Genomic DNA, 20,264 nt, shown 5'->3' with positions numbered 1-20,264 from the left:
AGGCTGCATCCGGCTCAGGCTCAGTCTCATCGGCTCCCAGCCGCTCGGTGAGCGCCGCTCAAAGGTGAACTTGGCCGCCGGTGTCTGCCCGAACTCCGAAGCCCGCGCGCGCTCCGGCAGCCACGCGGCTACCTAACTTTCTCTCTGCTCAACCAGGAACCTTCCCAACCACCCGGTGGGCTTCACTCTGGTTCCTCTCGTCACTTTTGCCTTTCCCGGGGAGAAGGAAAGAACAGCCTAAAGAGCGAAATATGCGATAATAATAACCATTATTATTGTGTATTATCTCATCTTCATGCTCATAATTGTTATTATTATGGTCAATCTCTCCAAGCCGGTTCCCCCGAGAGCTGGGGAGAGAGAACAGGTTTCGGTGGAGGCTATCTTCTACTCTCTGCTCGTCAAAGTCCATTCTGCCTTAGCAAATATATCCTAGGGATTTATATTTACATTTTTTGAAGTAATATAAGTGTCTTAGCCTCCGACAACAGAAATATAAATCCCGCCATAAAAGGCAAGACGGAGCACTCCGTGTTCGCCAGGATAGAGAAAAAGGACTCTTGGGGAGTTTTAAAAGATGAGCGCTTAATTATTTAAAGAGAAGACATACATTTTCTCTTCGATATTTATAAATTACTGGTCTCTAACAAAGCATTTCTAAAGATGCGAGCGTTGTACAGTCGGTGAACCTGGCAGCGCTGTCGCCGCCACCTGTGCGGCATCATACAGTAGCATTCAACAGATGCTTCAAAAAAACTGCGATGGGTTTTTGCTTTGCGAAACAGAACTTGGGTGTGGACAGTATGTTCACTGCCAAATTAAATTTCAGAGCCCTGCAAAGTGTCTGAATTCGGTGGGGATGGAGGGAATCAGAGGTTTCCCAAATACCCCTATTGGAATAGAGCAAACAGTTCTTTTTACAAATCTGGAAACGGAGGCACAGAGAGAAATGACTGGCCCTAGGGCATCCAGAATAAGGAAGGGACCGGACCCTTATCATTGATCCCACCTTCTCCGGGACCCGACCCTTATCATTGCTCCCACCTTCTCCTCTATTCCTAACTTTTGGGGCAAACTCATCCCAGAGTGGCCGGCTGCTCTCATCTTTTCTGTGTTCGGCCAGGTTCTGTCCTCCAAACGGCTTCACGGCCTCCTTGTAACCTCTTGTATGTATAATCGCTGCTCTGCCATCCGGTCCCAAGTAGCTGAACCGGAGTCTCAATGTTTTCCTTCGGTCCAGCTACCTTGGACCGGCGGGGAACCAGTCTCCACTTTTCCCACCCGCGGTCCTCAGTGCGTTGCCGCGGGAGCCTTGGCCAAGACCCGAGATCCCCCACTTTCTATCCCTATTAGGAAAAATCTGCTCTGATCCCCTTCTCGGTGGGAGAATCTCCACTACCAAGCTTGGTCTTGGTGCCTCTGAGGGTCTTCGCTAAGATGGCCCCATTCACCCTTCTTGGCACTGCAGCCAGGACACCGCTGACACCTGCCTGGTGGTGCCTGGGAGCCCGTAGAAAAGAGCTTTGCCTGCCGGGTTGCAGCTTGGCATCCAGGCAGTTGCCATAATGGAGCTTCTGTGGCTCAACCCTTGCCTTGTGGCGTTGACCATGCCTTGACAGCCCTCCCAATGGCTGGGCAACCACCTGTCTGTGGGTCCCAGGCTCTGCGCGGGAGAAAGAGGTTCAGGCCCCCTCAGAAACCCGAAGGAGCTGCCCTCAAGGTGTCTTTCTAGCGAAGCCTGTGGTGTCAAGAAGGGAACTAAACTGTGCTTTCTTGGGGCTCGAAGGCCAAGAGCTTTCCTTCCTCTCTCCTCTGTATTTGGGGTTGGGGGCAAGGGTGGGGAAGCAGTCCTTAGAACAGGGTTGTGGCCTTTGCGCACTAAATATGCTTGACCCTGTGAGTGCCTCGGTTGCTCCTATTGGAGGAAGGGGCAAGAGTCAGAGTGGAAACCCTCAAGAGGTGTTTCAAAGCTCGGTGAAACTTGCAAGACATGTTTAATGAAACATGTTTGTTGAAATAAAATATACGGGGGGGGCAGTGTTTGGGTTTGGTAGGGATGTGCTTTGAATCTTTCAGAGTACATTCTTGAGAAAGCCTCCCCTCAACCCCCAACCCCGTGCCATGCTGACCCCAGTTCCCCCCAGTCTCGAAGCCTCGTGAATCAAGTTAATCACCAACCCCACCCCCACCATGGGATCTCGCGCCCCCTGCCAGTAGGTTCCAGATGCACTAAGAGACCGGTCCAAACAGGCCCCAGGCAACGTAACACTGAGCTCTGATTGGCTGCATTTGGCTCCTCCCCTCATCCCGCGTTTGGCCCAAGAGTGCGGTGCAGCTTCACCAGCGCTGGGTAGGCGCTCTGGTGCTCGCCGAGGACGCTTCCTTCCTCGGGTGCACCGATGTTTCCGATCCTGCCCTTGGAGCGGCTAGATTGCTAGCCTTGGCCGCTCCATCGGCCTGCCTGCCCCTTACCTGCCGATTGCATATGAACTTTTCTTCTTTCTGCACACCGTTGTCGTCGGAGTCGTCGAGATCGTCGTGGAGCTCGTGTGGTGGCCTTCGTCCGTTTAGAATAGTGTAGTTAGTTAGGGGCCATCGAAGAAGAAAGAAGAAGCGATTAGTGCAGAGATGCTGGAGGTGGTCAGTTACTAAGCTAAAGTAAGATAGGGAAGCAAGGAGAGCCAAACATAGCCGGGGGGCGCACGGTCGCCCAGAGGAGGTCGACTTGCCGGCGCTTCCCATCGCGCCGAGCTCCCTCCGTCCCTCATTCCCTCCGCCGAGGCGCGAGGTTGCGGCGCGCAGCGCAGCGCAGCGCACCGACTGCCGCGGGCTCCGCTGGGCGATTGCAGCCGAGTCCGTTTCTCGTCTAGCTGCCGCCGCGGCGACCGCTGCCTTGTCTTCCTCCCGGACGCTAGTGGTAAGTTGGAGCCCCGGGCGGCATTGCTAGCCGAGACCCTAATGATTTAGGTGGGGGATGGGGTGGGGAGCGGGGACAGGTCCCGGATGGTTGCAGCCTGCAGGACCGCACTGGCCCAGGCGGGGGTGGGGGGGAAGGGACTCCGAACGCGTAGATCGCGTGGAGACTGAGTCTCTGGAAGGAGAGAGGAGCTTAGGTTCCACGGGAGAAGCACTATAGTCTCAAAGGAGATTAGGAGCGGGGACTCGAGATGAAGGTGCTGGGAGGAGGCGGGGGTCTGGAGAACCTAGCGCGGAGGATGCTGAGAGAGAAACAGAAGGCGGGGGTGGGGTCTCAAGAAGTGAGGAGGGGGGAGGGAGAGGAGGGAAACTGAACGCGGTGTCACTGGGCAAAGGGTCGGGCTGCGGAAGGTGCAACTGAGTTGGAGGACGGATTACGTTCTTAAGAAATTGGACTGCAGGCAAGTGGGAGGGGGCGCACAGCTTAGGACAGTGGGAGTAGAGTGGGGCAAAGGATCCTCTATTATTTTCTCATTGAAAACCGACCCTAATTTTCTGGCGGGTCTCAGTGAACACCCGTAACTCTGGGGAGATACACATTGCGGATCTGTGTCTTAGTCTAACAGCTGTTGACTGAATTTGAATAGCGCTGCTGCTGACAGTCACGTAAGTTTAAGAGGACAGTATAAGGGCATCCAGCAAGCCTTTTTTATTAACTTACCTAAGTCATTTGGTGACAGTTTTATATTTTGAAAAGCATTGCGGAAAGTCTCCAGCGATGCCTCTTATTCCTGTCCCTTTACTCAGTTTAACCTGACAAGTAGTCTTTACAGCGTACCTCGGAATTGCTGAACACGAGAACAGGTTGCCGTTCCTGATTCCACATAAAGTTCATCATTTCAAAACATGTCTGTGTGTCTGTTTCTTTTCTGCGCCGTGCCCTTTGCCTTTTGCTTCCTGTTGGGTATTATGCGACCTGAGGTGACAAACACTTTGCATTGTGTTCAAGACCCCTTTATTTTAAGCTACAGTGCTCCCCAACTCAAATTTAGCGAGTGACACTCGGCAGTTATTGGATATGTATTGCGCAGCTTCTTCATTAATATTTACCAGTACAAGTTCCATCCAAGGAAGGCTCTGATCATTGAACTGCTAAGTGTATATGCCCCTTACCACATACCTTTTAGGCAGGATAACCGAGGGAAGCTCATAGGATTGAGCTAAAATGATGGCGGGAGGTGGGGGGGGGACGGGTGAGGAATGCTACGCAGTAACCTCTGAGCTCCCCTGTGTGCAGACAATTGTGACCTCACATACACAGTGGTGAAAAAAAGACATCTGGGTTTCAGAGTTTACATTTTTCATTAAGTTTACCTATGTATCAGCCATTTGATAATCAAAATATGAATGCAGTAGAAACAAGGTGTTACTGCGTGGTTGGCTACATACATGTAGACAATGACAAAAGCCAACTGACATGCCCCATAGAAAATGATTTCTACCATGATCATTGCCTCTCTTTTGCAGTATTTAAATCACGCTGAATATTGTCCTTTCAGACGAGTATAATTTCCTTAGCATCTTGCTGTTTGGAAAGCATCTACAACCCAATCCCCCACCCAAAAGGTGGAGGGAATTAAATAATTTTTCTATATTTTGATATTTGGGGGAGGCAGGTTATAGGATATTTAATTATATTTTTATTTCCCTAAGTATGTTCTTCTGATCCTCCTGGTGAGGGAAAAAAATTGTTTCATCAGCATGATTTCTTTCCTAATAGCTTCTATCATCTACAGCAACAAGCCCAACGCAAGTCCTGAAATTCAGAAGGTGGATAAGGCTTGTGATTGCAGTGTCAAGGTAGGATTGGGGGTGCTTAAGCCAACAATGACAGTGTTTTTCTATCTGCGTATTCTAGAGAGGGTTGTTAACCCTTCCTATGCTTTCTTGAGGGTTTTATCTCCACCTAGAGGTGTCATGGATGACAGTGATGACTCTTTCAAATAATAGCATGACAGGCTTTGGTGCAGTATAAATTCATGAGAACAGAGGTGAGAACTGACATTTTTGAGAACCTCTTGGTTGCCAGATATGGATCTGGTAGCATTACATATATGTAATTTCACATAGTCTTCATAGCAAGCCTGTGAAAGAGGAAGATATTATTATCTTTCATTTTTTTTGGTACCATTGGATTTTTTCCCCTCCATTTCTCAAGGTATTCTTGTAGATTAATTTAAGGCAAGAGAATAAGAAATATTTCGTTGTGCTTTCAAAGCTACCTGAGAAGAATGTGCTTATTCCTTTAGCAATAAAAGTAACATCTAAAAAGCCTAACATTTTAATGGATTAGCTCAGCATTATAATTGAGTCAAACCTCAATTCTTTTACTGTTTCATTTATTTTCTTCAAGTAATAGTTATCCTACTTCCACTAAGGGAAATACAAAAATTAAAACAAAATTTGAAGAATAGATTATCAGTAATCAACATTAAGTATCCTCAGCTGCTCTTATTATATTGTTCAAGACCTGAGATTAAAGAAGGCTGCAGTTTGCTGAGCCTGCTGGAAAATAATTAAGTCCCAGGTTCTAATGGCTCCTGGAACTCCATTCTATTTGGCCAGTATCATTAAAGAGCCTCCTACCACCTCACTTTTATAGTAGTGGAATATCTCACAAAATAAGGATATATAGCACATATATCAAGATTATTTTAGTAGAGCATCTGATAAACCTTATTGTTGTCTGGCAGAAGAAATGCTATATATTGTTCCTCTAACTGCCTGAGTAGCCATGAGCAAACTAGGAAAACTTGGCCATAAATTGGGGCTAATAGTATATTATTGTGATATAATATATTAATTTATTGTATATCGATATAGTATATTAACCACACCTGATTGTTATGAAACAGATGAGTATTAACTGCTTAGAAAATGTTTAATTATTGCACAAAGAAATATTTATTGTTATTTGTCAGCATTCCAGGATACCTGTGTTATTTTACCTACATATTGTACTGTTGAACCTCAGAAAGAAATCGCCCATCACCAGCTTAATGAGTGTTCAATCCATCGATCTCTCCGTCACTGCCGTTCTTCAAAACATTTTACGGAGGCTTTTTCATATACTGAGAACACTGCTGCAAAACAACCTAGTAATCTCCATTCTACACAAATAACATTGAAACCAACCAAGACATTAAGCTGTATCATCATTTAGCCAGTGACTAGCAGATTTAATACTGATGCTCACCTGCAACAACTCTTTGACAATCACTTCTGACATTTTAACGCACAAATGGCATAGTGAAAGCAGGATTTCAAATAAGATGCACATAAGCTGGAATCTTAATTTTGTTTTTTGTCTCCCTCTACCCATTGTCTCTGCTTCCTCTTGCTCATTCGTTCCTCCTCTCAGCTGTGGCTAAGACCGTGCCAGCTGCAGTTTCTTAAGATACTTGCTTGTTACCTCACTGTACATGTAGGTGGCAGTTGATACAGTCACTCTTGTTAATTAGAGTTAACCTTATTCATAGATGACCACTTGCATGGGCCAATTTGAAAAGCACTAGAAAGGCTTTTTGGACCCCGAACTAGTAGCCTTCATGGTTTTCCTTGGCACTTGAAATGCTACATTCAGGAATTTCCTTCTTTAATCTCATTGTCTCCTTTAAATAATGCAAATGCCCACTTAAGAGAAGTAACATATTGTTATTATTAGCTATTAACAACTAAGCACAAATTTATTGACCGCTATCAGAAACCCTTTAGAATTGCATTGTCCAATACAACAGACACCAGCCACATGTGAGTATTTAAATTTAAATTTAATGAAATTAAATAAAGTTGTAGATTCGGTTCCTCAGTCTCACGGAGCATATTTAAACCACTCACTAGCCACATGTGTCTAGTGGCTACTTATTGGACAGTGCAGTTATAGACCACCTCCATCACTGAAGAAAGTTCCATTGAGCAACAATGTACTAGAAATCAGAGACCCTCAGCTTTTTCACTGTACCTTTTTGCCTTAACCAAAACCTGCTTGTCAACCTCATTGAGACTTCTGGGGCCCTTCCCAAAGCTCCTAGTTATGATGTCCTCTCTTGGCTTCACTTCCTATTCTTACCAGTCTGACCCTTATGTTAGTCATGTCGACATTTCCCTTCATCACTCAAAATGCACACTCCTCAATGCCCTTCCACTGCCCTCACTTTATGCCTCCCCTATTTGAGGTTCATGTACCCTGTTTTGTACTTTGAGTGCTGTGCACTAATGTAGAAAAACTAACACTACACATTATTGTCTCCAATCTCAGATGGGCCCTCAGTACTGCTTAGCAATCCTTTCATATGTCGTTAGTTAATTCTCTCTCCTATATTTCCAGACACACGTTCCACACTTTTGCCACTCTTCTCAACTTCTCTATTCCACTCCCATATCCCCTACTCTCAGCAATCTTACTTGCATGCTTCACAGAAGCTAAGGAGGTGTGTAAGGTAAATTTCCCCAACTTCTTAATTCAACCAAGGGCACTCAGTTGCTTGAGTTTGAGTTTGAATGAACTTTTATAGTCACATTCTAGGCTGTAGACACTCCTATTTAGTATTCCCATACCTTTATGTGGAAAAGCCATCTTCTTGAAGCCTTTGAAGGAAAAGTCACATCCACTGTTACAATTCAGCTTAAAATTTCAGCATGCCATTCCAAAGAAATAGTTTGAAAGCAAATAGGTAGTCAGCAATGGCCATTTCATCTGCCCCAAGTTCATAAACATGTTATTCATTATTCAGGACCAGATGACTGTAGGAACAAGACATCCTCTGGTGAACAGTAAAGAGAGTAATTTCTGATCAAAGGAGTGAGCAGTAGAGAAAGCAGAGCTTAGAGCATGAGTTCAAGCCACCATGGGGGCAACCTGAACTAATGTGCACGGTAGTTAGAGAGCCTGGGAAGGAGGAAGGTGAGTAGTGAACAAAGGCGAAACAGCTTGATTGGGAGTGAAGCAAGGAGGGTGAGCATTAATGGCAGGTTGTGGGGTGGGCTCAATATAAAAATAAAAAGTGAAAACTGAACACCACTGAAAACAAAGACAATGTCAACTAATGTTTAGAAAAGAATACCAATGAAAAAACTGGCTAGGGTTTCCTTTGTTTCATTTTTATAAAACATGAAATCTTCTTTAAAGTTATCAGTAAATGCCTACAAATAAATGTCACAGTGTTCAAATCTTTTTGTAAGCACATTTTAAACTCACATATCTCCCATTTTATCTCAGGAATCAAGACTCACTCAATACTTTTCAAGTACAGCTTCCTATAATGAAAGCAGGAAGACTTGCCAAGTTAGCAAGTAATTGTTCTTCACAAAAGAGATATAAAAGATGATAATAATGGCTGTTATTTATTGAAATTTACTATGTACTACGCATTTCTAAGAGGTTTACATGTATTTACTCATAGAAGCCTCACAGTTATCCTATGAGATGGTATTACTATTATCCATAGTTTGCAGATGGAGAAACTGAGGCACACAAAGAGGTTAAATAATCTGCTCAAACTAAATGAACAAAACCAAGCTTGAAACCAGGCAGTTTTGATTTCAGAGGCCATACTGTTAAACAGTAAACTCTGTTGCCTCTGTTTGGGAACTGGCTAATTTTTTGTTTCATATGATAGCTGCAAGTCTTTGGACAGAACAGATTTGCATGTGAATGTGAGGATATTATTACTGACAATGTGCATTAATCCGTGATGTGTTGCTTGGCAAGGCAATAAGATAGACATGTAACATTTCATCTAGAGATTCAGCTATTGATACCCATAAAAATAGAGCAAATGAGAAAGTACTGTTAATGCTGAGAGACTGAGGGATAAGAAGCTGAGTGAAGTTCAGGGGAGTTATAGAGATAATATAAAGACTGAAATGAAATCAGGAAAATAATGCTATTTTATGTTTAGATAATGGGACAGAGCAGACGTTACTGCAGTGAGTTGGACACATAGGTGTGTGTGTTTGTAATATATGTGACACCACAACAAAGGCCATTCATATTTGGTCATTTGTATAAGGTTGCCTATTCTAAATTCAAGCAGGAAAATTGAAGTCCTGGAGGTCTGAGACTAGAGTGACATAAGGGTCATTAAAAATCATTCATCACGTATCAGGGAAGTTTGAAGTGTTGTCTGATCTCATTTGCCATGTATTTCCTTTTCACAATTGAAGCATAAAAAAATAATTTGATAACTATGACTTGGAAAATAGGTGCTGTAAAAAGTAGTTGTCAGTTGTTTAATTTACTGATCTGAACCCAGGTAGAAAAACCATATCAGAATACAATACATAAACTAAAGTTAATGCAGAGTAAAAGGAGCATACTTACAAAAATTCTAAGTATGCTTAAAGGCTTTTTAAAAGTAGGTTTTAAAAAAATAAAAAACCAAACCAATTATTTCCATTGATCACTTTCATTTTAAAATGACACAAAAACTATGATTTGTGATTCAAAAATAATTTATTGCTAGAAATACTGGAGTAAGATTGGACAAGTCCAGTACTATGGTATGTAGCTTCCCTTCCCAAGCCTATGTAAGTTCTACCTGGTCTTCCGGTCTCGTTCAGGCCCCATCTCTTGCATGAAGCTTTTGCTGACCAGCCTACATATCTGGCAAATGCCTTGCCCATAGTAGGTAATCATTAATATATCTTGATTGATTGTATTACTGCTCTTAGGAAACTGGGTCCCAATAGTTAAAGTAAAGGTGAAAGAAGATGAAGGAAGAGCTAAAGTAGAATTTTTACCACCCTGCACAGTAATATTTAAGAACTCAAGGCATCCAACAGAATAACAAATTTCCCTGAAATGATTTCAGGTAATCTCTCTGAATATATTTTAGGGCAATTAAAAAATCATAAATCTTTTTAAATTAATTCAGCTAAAGCTTAGCTGTAGCATACACAGTTTTATTTTCCATTTCACAGTGAAATATACTGTGTTATATATATGTAAATATATAGACATATAAGACAGAGACCATTTTATTGGCCACATGCATGTCTGGTGAAGATGTGATCGGTGTTTAGGATCAGTTCCACATTCTGGCTATAGAATTTCCTTATCATTTAGCCCTTAATTAGTGAAGTCAAAGACTACAAGGTTGATGGTTCAGAGTGAAGTAGAACTTTTCTTTTGAAAATAAAAATTCCTAAATGCCTTTGCAGCAAATAAACTTGTAAAAATAAGCTTTATTGCCTTACTTTTATAATGTTATAGGAAATCAGAAGTTACTATTAATTAATTACTTTGATCGATAAGATCATGAATCTACTAGATATTTTTCATCTTAGATTAAACAGCTAATTTAATGCTTTGTGGCTTGTAGGTAGATTGTTCTAGCATTTTTGGTTAGTCAATGACTCCCAGAGGCCCAATAGGCCCATATCTTTTATTTTTAAATGTAATATTAGTCTAAAATAGACTCAGAGAGAAGTTGATGACTTTATTCTTGGTGGAAACAAAATGAGGAGGGTCTAGTATCACTCCAACAAATATTTTTTTAACCAATGTTTTAAGAAAGCAGAAATGAGCTCTTTTCTCAATAGACTTACTTCTCTAGTCCTTTCTTCATGGTTCTATATTTATTTTAAAAATCACTATGCAAATGAGAAGGAACTTGTATAGTAGAATGACTCTTGCTCTCCAAAATTTTAAGTTAGCAATTGCACAGTCATTACTTTAGAGGATTATTGCCCTCTTCTCATTGGATATCTCAACTTTTTCTGCTTCTACTGTCAAACCTCAGCCAGTTTTCTAAATTTTATGTAAGTAAATCTACAAAATTCACTGTCCACATTTATCTGCCAAATTAGTCAACTATAAGATGAAGGTAATTAAAAAACTTGCAACAATTATGGAATTTCAACAACTGTGTATTGAGGGCCTGGTATGCATCTAACACCTCGTCGGATGCCAATGAAATTATAAACATATTACATAGTACTTCCCATAGAAACTAATAATATGTCCTGTTAGATAGAAAAGGCAATTCCATGTAATACTATAGTTTTGCAATTTATGATAGAGGCAACATTGATTTCCCTCTTTCCTACTCTCCCACCCAAGATGAATGAAGGAAAAATATGCCAGTCACTTGCTTAACTTGGGCCTCAGTTTCTACAACTCCAAAATAAGAACTTTGTGCTAGGTGATCTTTCTGTAAGAATCCTTCACACTAACCTATTTGTTATAAACAAATACAGAATACAGAAACCACTGAGGTTAAATGACTTACTTCTCTAAGGTTACAAATCTAAGTAGAGACACAAATTATATGATATATAAAATGGGGAAAGGAATGTGAGGAAAATTCCCACAAATTTTTAATTCAGAATTTAAATGTTAAAAACATGCAAAACCTAAGAAGATGATACATTGCTCTAAAGTAATTTCATTTTTTGGAACCTTAGATTTATACTTCACTTAGTAGAGTAAGTATCATTTTCAGAAGAGCAGCCAAATTTGTTGAAACATAGTGCATATTCTGAGTCTCTTCATTCAGAGTGAAGCAACAAAATCAAATAAAAGTTCATTTATTTCTGTAGCATAATACAGAATGCATTTATTACAACACTTATAGTGTTAGAAATTATTAAAAATACTCTACCCTTCCTCCCAGATGTCTTTTCTTTCTTGTGATAATTGAAATAATGCTTGTTCTTTCTGCCTTGGAATCTTTCTTGGATCACTTCTCTCCATTAAATCCCAAGTCAATCCATTAATACAGCTTCAGAATAGTTTTTGAAAAATGTCATTCAAATGTGCCACTTTTTCCCTTCTCATTGTGATTATAGACACTTAGAGTTAGTACTTTAAAGTTCACTTCAGACAACTCCCCACCCCATGTTTGAGCCCTGCACATCCTCTACTCCCACCACAATGGTATGAAATACTGCCGCCCAACTCCTGGGCAGAGCATATATAGGGTTAATAGTAACCAGAAGCTGCTCCACCTACCCTTGTTGCTGGTCTCCAAGCCTCTGGGGGGGCCTTTCTCCTTCCAGTTCTCCGCAGCTTCTTCGTGAGGAGTCTCCTGTAGTTTCAGGCACTCTCCCCTCCGCCCCTCGTCTGATCTATGTTCGTCTGCCTGACTATTTTTTTTCACTTTCTTCTAAAATCTGTCTTTCTTGCAGAGACACTCTGGCCGGCGGTTTTTCTCGTCCGCCAAAATAAGAATAAACAATAAAAAATAAAAAGTAGTAACCAGAAGCCAAAGTAGCTGTCAAATACCAAAATGAAATCAAGGGATTACAAGGTGGGTTATGAAGTAATGAGCTTCAGGTAATGGGGGACATTGGGAAATGACTGCAGACAAATCCTCATGCTTAATTCAGAAAAAGATGTACTATTTAATAGTACATCTTGGAGGGTATGGGGAAGAAGGGTATTATATTGACTATAAAGCCAAGAAACAATACTTAAAATTCAAATGTGTTATCATTTCATATGTACAGTGTAAAAAGACTACTGGACATATTTTAAAAATCATCTTTATTACACCCACTCACATAAAAACACCAGAATTTCTATTTCAAAAAAAAAAATAATAAACATTATTGCATGCACGACTTACACAGCACTTAGCACATTGTATTGCATTTTATTGTTGTAATTTGGTTTTTAACTTGTATTTAGATTTCGGTGTCTTCTATCTGCCAGGCATGGTGTTAAAGGTTTTTCATGCATCATCTCACTTTTTAATTTGAGTCGTCTGTTTCCTACTAGCTTATAAATTCACGTAGAATAAAGATTATATTTTATTTGTGTTTATACTCCCCAACTACCCTTTGCATATGTCATTACACATTGTGGGTTCTCTAAATGTATATTTGCTTAATAATTAATATATAAAAATATATAAAGACTATGGGAAAGATTTTTATAGTGCAAATTTAGAGTTCAATGACCTGAGTTCTAGTCTTTTATGAGGCTCTATGTCCTCATCTGTTAAAAGAGTAAATCAGACTGGATGGTTACTAAGATCATTTCAGATGCTACCAGCTTATGAAAATAACAAGTTTTCTAGTTCTGAAAATCCACTTCAAATAATGATGCTCAGGTAGTTGATTTCTATAGCCTAGACAATAAAGATCATGACACTTTAACTACATAAGAAATTCTTACACAAGTTAAAGGCAGTCCTCACTTCAGGTCTTGAACTTGTCATTTTCCATTCATTCCAGTGCTCTATATTTGAAATAATTCATGTCTTAAAGATTACTGAATGAGTGAAAATATCTCTTCTTTTTGTCTTTTATCACTTTAAGTAAATTTAACATATCATTGGCTATCAATAATAAATTAAACATAATCATTTTTAAGTGGTTTAAATTAAACCGTGTGCAGCTACAAACCCCATACAAGTGAAGTTATTTAATGATGTGATAGGATGTATAATACCCTGCTGCCTTTTCAGAAACCATTAAGGTATATCTTATATTCCAGTAGATTAAAAACTAACTTCTTTACGATATAGGAATGTTACTAAAGAATAATTATCATTGATTTTTTTTCTTAATAGCATTTCTAACAAGATTTCTAGTCATCTTGAATGGTAAATCATACCATGGTAGATATTTCGTTTTGTGGGGAGAGACAGAAAGGTTTAAAACATTTTTAAATTTTAAATTGTTTAATAAATATACAGAAGTTGAAAAAGAAGTAAAGGTTAAATGGGTCAAAATGCTTTGGCAAAAGTTGTTTTGACATGAAAGCAATGTATACATACAAATAATTCCAGTGATTCATATTATCAACCTTTGAACATAGATAATTCTTTTACCCACAATAAAGAAGAAAATTGGAGGTATTTATGTTTTCTAGTTAAAAACTTTAATATTTTAATTCCTATAGATATAAAGGCTTCAGGAAGAGTAAATACATATAACATGTAGAGATGTCCAAATTTCTTGATCTTACTGCATATTTGCTAATGTAGATTCATTTTTTTGAGATTCATCCTAACTTCTATTTTATATTCTTCTCTTTTTTTATATTTTCTATTTCGTATATTTTTAAATTTTCCTTTATTTTTGTTACAGATTTTTTTTCAATCTAAGAGCTAATCTTATATTTTCTTTCCCACTTTTTTCCTCCATGTTTTTTATCTTATTTTCTAACAAAGGCAGCATACAACTGGACGTATTTAATAACATAATCAGAAAACATCCCTATTATTAATATATCTACTTTTTTACACCATAATATAATTTACACTTGTAAATATTTTAAAGTTTTCATATATCTTTCTCATTTATTCTTTTGTTTGATTTTCAATGTAACTTCAGGTTAGTTAGGACCAGTATTATTACATTGTTACACAAATGAGAAAAGTAAGAGTCATAGAGGTTAAATTACTTATCCAAGGTCACACAGAATTAATTCTACAACCAGATTCAAACAAACCCACACTTCCTCATTCAAAATTCCATTCTATTTCCAGTACTCTTCCCTCCCCTCATGTCATAGATATTTAGTTCCAGAGAACTTTAGATGCTCACAAATAAATGATGCAATTAAGAAATTAGATATATAGATGTGTGTGTATGTGTGTGTATATATATTATATATGGGGAGAGAGAGGGAGAGAATCATGCTATTCTGAGATGATTAAAAAACATATGATAAATGTTTATTTTTCTACAAAGAAGCAGACATTTATTTGCATATGGTCAAGGTTTAAATAAACATAAGCTGATTGATGAACAAAGTGACAGATGAAAACCTAAAAGAAAAAAGTCCAAATCATTTTCTTCAGAATAAATTGGAAGGCTAGCTATCCAGTTGTACTTTAGCCAAGCAAGGTTTCTTGAAAGTCAATGAAGCCCTGCTGGTTTCTCCTTCCGATTTTTCAAGAGTGCTTCAATTTATTATGATTTTTCCCCTTACTTTTGTATCTATTAGCCCTACTCCTGTTCACATTTCTTGTGAGGTCTTGAGCCCAAATAACAGAGGGTAACTTCTATGTTTCAAAATATAATTTGCCAATACTTGTATTTACTGCAAACATTGCTACCTTACCTACATGCACAGTATATGTTAAAGAAACAGAAGTACTGATAAACAATTTAATACTGTATACTCTAAATTTAAATCTTTAAAATATACTGTGCATGTGGGAAAGGTAGCAATGTTTGCTTTAAGTATAAGTATTGAAAAAGACTTTTCAGGAGAAAATTTTAATTTGTATGATGTGATCCTATTCTTCATTAAAAAATTGATAAAATAATGTATTATTTTATCCCAAAGTCAGCTTTCAGTGGAGAATTTTAAATGGGAGTTCATTAATATCTTGCTGAATATCAATGTTGTCATGCTTAGCTTATGATTGAGCTTCATGATTAGAAGTTGTCTTATTCCTTTAATATATTTTTACATTGAATCAGATACATAGGCTATTACTTTATAAAGGTTTCCAAAAGAAAAGGAATTTTTGTGGGCAATTATTCATCTACAGGCCTTTAATTACACTGCATATGATCTTTTATTCCCCTGTATTAGACTCTTTCTTTTATGAGGAGTATTCAATTTCCTGTATTTGTATTCAGAACTCCTCTGAGTCTTTGAGAATGACCTCAAATGGTAGGAAGGAGAGAAGGAAAGATCATTTATAGCTTGTTCATGATTTCTCCCATCCAAGTACTAACCAGGCCTGACCCTGCTTTGCTTCCAAGATCTGATGAGATCAGGTGAGTTCAGGGCAGTATGGCCGCAGACTGTTCATGACTTCTATCCATGTTCCATTTTGATTTCCAATTACTTTCCTCTGAAAATAAAATCTAGATCCCTTATCACCATCTTTAATAAATCTAAAGCTGTACTATTTGTATTGGTATAAAATAATTTCAAAGGAATTATTCAAACTTTTGTCCTCAGTCAGATCTTAACCTGTGGCACTCAAGCCTACTCTTGATCTAAGTCATCTTGTAGATTTATATCATTATCATTATTTAAGAAATATTTTTTGAAGCTTAATTATACCTGATATTATAAAAACATGGCAGTGGATATAGCACTTGTTCTAAGAGTCACAGAACTGTCAAGCCAGGAGGTAAGGAACATTTCTTGTGTGGTATGGTTCCTACTACTGAGGAACTTATATTTTATTTGGGAAGATAAACTATATTGACATGCAACAAAAATCAAGACATATAATGAAGTACTAAATTGTGTACCATGTACAAATACAGAAAGAGAGCCAATTAAGGGAATTTTATTGGAATAGGTAGGAACTGAACTGGAGCCCGAAGATACTAGGGTTTGAATTGACACAGAGGAAGGGTGACATTCCAAAAGACTGTGGGATATTCACGTTTCCCAGTGGAAGAACAGATAAATTAGGAACTAGTTAGTGGCAGGTGAGAGAGTGACCTTTGATTTGGATATATTTAAGATAATGGTGAGACATGTACCATCAGATGTTCTTTGGAGAGCTGAAAAAAATGATACTAGATCTCTGCAGATAGGTCAGCCCTGGAAGTAAAATAATTTGGAGCAATCCACACTACACTGGTTTAGCTGAATTTCAAAACTTTCCAAAGAAAAGAAGTTATAGAGAGAAGAGAAAAGAAATCCAAAGATTAAGCATTCATTACTTAGAACTTTGGGGAATATTGAAGGATAATATTTATCTCAGAATATTAAAAATGAACACTTTCTCAGTTTTTTCCCCCAGCTTTATACATTATTACATTCAATGATTGTTAAGATTTTGCTCTGGGCAAGACATTTGACTGAATACTTAGAGCTTCCCAGAAGAGGAAACAATACTTAGTTCTGATCTTCAGTAGTTTGGAGTCTAGTCAGTAGTTGGAGATCCAGTAGATGAGCTCTATGTAAAGGATTTGGCAGAAAAAGGTTACTGTTAAATTTAGAGAAAATTCAGAGAGCAGAGTAGATAAAAAAGAGATTGTATGGGGTGAAAGTACTGATAGAAAAGCCTCTTTGCCCGAAAACCCAAAGAAGGAAAATCAATTTGGATCAACTCTCTCAGGTGCCATTTTCACTATCACCTGAACATATAGTGACCAAATCTCTTTTTTACTGACTCAGAGATTTTCTGATGGATAAGACTTTTGTTTAAAAAAAAATTCCCATGGGTCTGGAGTCATTCATGCTCAGTCTTATTGCTCTTGTGCTCTAAACTTAATAAAAAATAAATAAATTAGCAAACGAGTTGAGCACCTTCTGTGTGTCTAGCAATAGATTAGGTTAGTTGGACAAGGCAAATGGAAATAGTAAGGTCCCTACAGGTAGGAGTCATGTGAATTACTTATTATTAGCAAGCCCTTAGATATCCAAATTATACTTTGGATTATATTACAAGTAAGTAAATAATAAGCTGTAGATTAGACTTTCAGATAAAATCAATTGTCCGAATGCCACGTGACTGTTCCCAAAACCAAAAAATGTCATTCTTTTTTTAGGTTATTTTGAGGAATATTAGCAAAGCATTTTATTATTATTCCTAAATGCATGGATGACATTATGAAAGCAATAACACATTAAGTACTAAGCATTATAATAAAGCAATAGAACTAAAGTATACTGATTACATTTGTCGGTGCCTTAATATTGCTTATGTTTTAAAGATGAATAAAGTAAGGTTTAGAGAGGGTCCTGATCCACTCCAGGTCACACAGCTAATTATTGGCAAAGCTATAAGAGAACCCAAATCACCTAACTCTGAGATCAGGTTCTTTTCCCCCATGGTTTACTGCCTCTTGAAGGCTATGTGGCATATTAAATGAAAGCCTTTAAAAATTTGACTACATCATACTGTCCTTGAGAATCATGTCATGCTTAATAAATTCAGAATGAGCAGAAAGTGCATTTGCACTCCTAGCTTCAAAAATTAGAAAGTTAATACAACTATGTGAATACTTTCAAAAGCATGACTTTTATTCTTACTGACATATAGGTAGAAGATATGTATGTGTGTGTTATATAATGAGCATATATATTTACAATGAGAGAGAAACACGTAAAAGACAAAAGTATTTTTGTGAGGTGTAAATTAGATGACTGACCAGTTGACAGACCATGTACCCTTATTTATGTTAGCCTTTCTTAATTTATACGAACAACTGAAATCCGAAACAACTCAAGGCTGGATGCTTCCTTTCTATAAATTACATCTCTTAAAACATACAAATGCAAGCATGAGTCATTAGCTAAAGAATTCCAGCTTTAATCCATTATGTCATTTTTATAAGGAAACAAACCAGTGACCTTCATGTGGTTTTGAGGACAATGACTCTGTGAACTACAGAATATGTGCAAGATGAAATCATAATATGAACAATCAAATGAGTTCAATGGCATGATCTAAAAGGTAAAAATTAAAGTGCATTTTATAGAATGAAGTCTATTTACTTCTGTGATTCTTGTTCCATGATTCATTTGCATGTGCGCCTTGCATATACTGCATTGATTTGAAATTAAATTGAAACATTTACATATCTTTCAATTAAAGGTTAAATAGTTAACTTTCATTTAGGTGTGCACAAAAGAAACAGTGAGGAGAAGGAAAGTATATAGCCCAAGATAATCCTCAATGTATGCTTGGATTGGCGGTTTAAATTTTCTATTTACTCAATCGTTTGCCAGAACTTTTAAACTATAATATTACTGAAGTTGTTATTTATTTATACCATTCATGCTAATAAATACGGAGCAGAATATCTGAGGTAGGTGGAAGTCCAGGGAGAATAAGTCAGAAATAAGAAATGGAAACAGGGAGAGGTTAAGCCACATGCTCAAACACACATCTATTGAGGGGTAGAGCCAGCATTCAAATCTAGGTCTGTCTGACTACAAAGGAAGTCCTTTTTCCATAGCACCTTGATTAACAGCCTTAAGTTTTAAGAATATGCCAAATACTCATGCACAAAACACACTCTCAGTATAACATTTACTTAGTCATTTACAATGTTTTCAAAGAACTAAATGGAAGATAAGTCAGGAGACATTAGTCATATATCACCTCCTACAAATCAAGAGTGTGTGTATTTTCAAAGATCTCAGTTCCTTTTTAAAGGTGAGGGAATGGCTATTTACTAAAAGAAATAAAGATGGAAAAAATGTGCACATTGTTTTCTAATAATAGTAATTGGCAATGAAATAGGAAAATAGAAGAAATGAATCATAACATTTAAAAAAAGGTCAGAGAAATTTGCGTTAAATTCCATCAAATCACGTTGACTGGGAAAGAAAAGGCAGCTATTAATATAATAAATAATAAGGAAACATTTTACTGCATATTTTATGAAATTCCTCTCATATTTTTGTGGCATAATAAATGATTCTGTTTTAATGTCATTTCATATGTAATAGTCATATATTTTCATAATTTAATAAGCTCAAATCTAAACATGGCACCTGCATTTGAAATACAAAGCATATTTTTTTTTATTTCATCTTATTGTTATGGGGGATACAGAATTGCAGGTTACATACGTTGCCCATGTACCACCTTTCCCCCCAAGTCAGAGCTCCAGGCGTGTCTGTTCCCCAGATAGTGCGCGTTGCACCCATCATGTAGGTATATATCCCTCCCTTCCCCAGCCCCCCTTCCCGAGTCAGCACCTTCAAGCGTTACCATTCCCCAAACGGTGCGCAATGTACTCATTGTGTAGGCATACCCCCCATCCCCTCCCCCACCCCCCACCTCAGTCTGATATCCGATTGGTGTCGTTCCCAGATGTGTATTTAGGTGATGATCAGGGAAACCAATTTTCTGGTGAGTACACGTGATGCTTGTTTGAAATACAAAGCATATTAAAGTCCAATTTGAAAGTTCCATTTTATGTATTTTTTAACTTTGAAATGTTTTCTTCTGCTATATAATTTCAGATTGATAATATATGTTATATTGAATTTTGCCTGTAATTTTTACAGTGAAGCTTGTCACTTCAAGTTGAATAAATATTATGACTAGATTTTTTAACAAAATTAAGGCATACCAAACAAATCCACCTGCTATCTAAGAGTATTTTAAGAATCAGTTTCCAAATACTATTCAGAGCAAAAGCCTATAGAGTGTTCAGAAACTGTCGCTGGTTTTTAACTCAGTCCTGAATTCATTAGCTTTAAAACTCTTTTTTTTTTTTAAGAAAATCACTAGTGGTACATACGCTGGCAAATTAAAGCAAAAAGAGAGTTGAAAGGAAGAGATAGGCTTGCATAACAAGGTACAGAATTGCCCAAAATAACCTTTAATGAATATCAACTGTGAATGGAAAAGTTAAAATGTATTGAACTAATTTTTGCCTGTGATAAAGAAAGTATGAAC

General features: G+C 38.0%; 1 protein-coding gene across 1 annotated transcript in view; it reads left to right on the top strand.

Moving 5' to 3' along the window:
- The first annotated feature begins 2,349 nt into the window (after nucleotides 1-2,349).
- Nucleotides 2,350-20,264, top strand: part of HTR2C (5-hydroxytryptamine receptor 2C) — a 304,472-nt gene continuing 286,557 nt past the window's right edge. Inside the window, exon 1 of the mRNA XM_069463743.1 lies at nucleotides 2,350-2,917. The gene's annotated coding sequence lies outside the window, so the exon portion shown is untranslated. The remainder of the gene's footprint in view (nucleotides 2,918-20,264) is intronic.

Source organism: Eulemur rufifrons, chromosome 30 (assembly GCF_041146395.1).
Source record: "Eulemur rufifrons isolate Redbay chromosome 30, OSU_ERuf_1, whole genome shotgun sequence".
NCBI classification, from domain to species: domain Eukaryota; kingdom Metazoa; phylum Chordata; class Mammalia; order Primates; family Lemuridae; genus Eulemur; species Eulemur rufifrons.
Note: the sequence above shows the minus strand (reverse complement) of the source record. Positions and strands in the feature narration are given on the sequence as shown.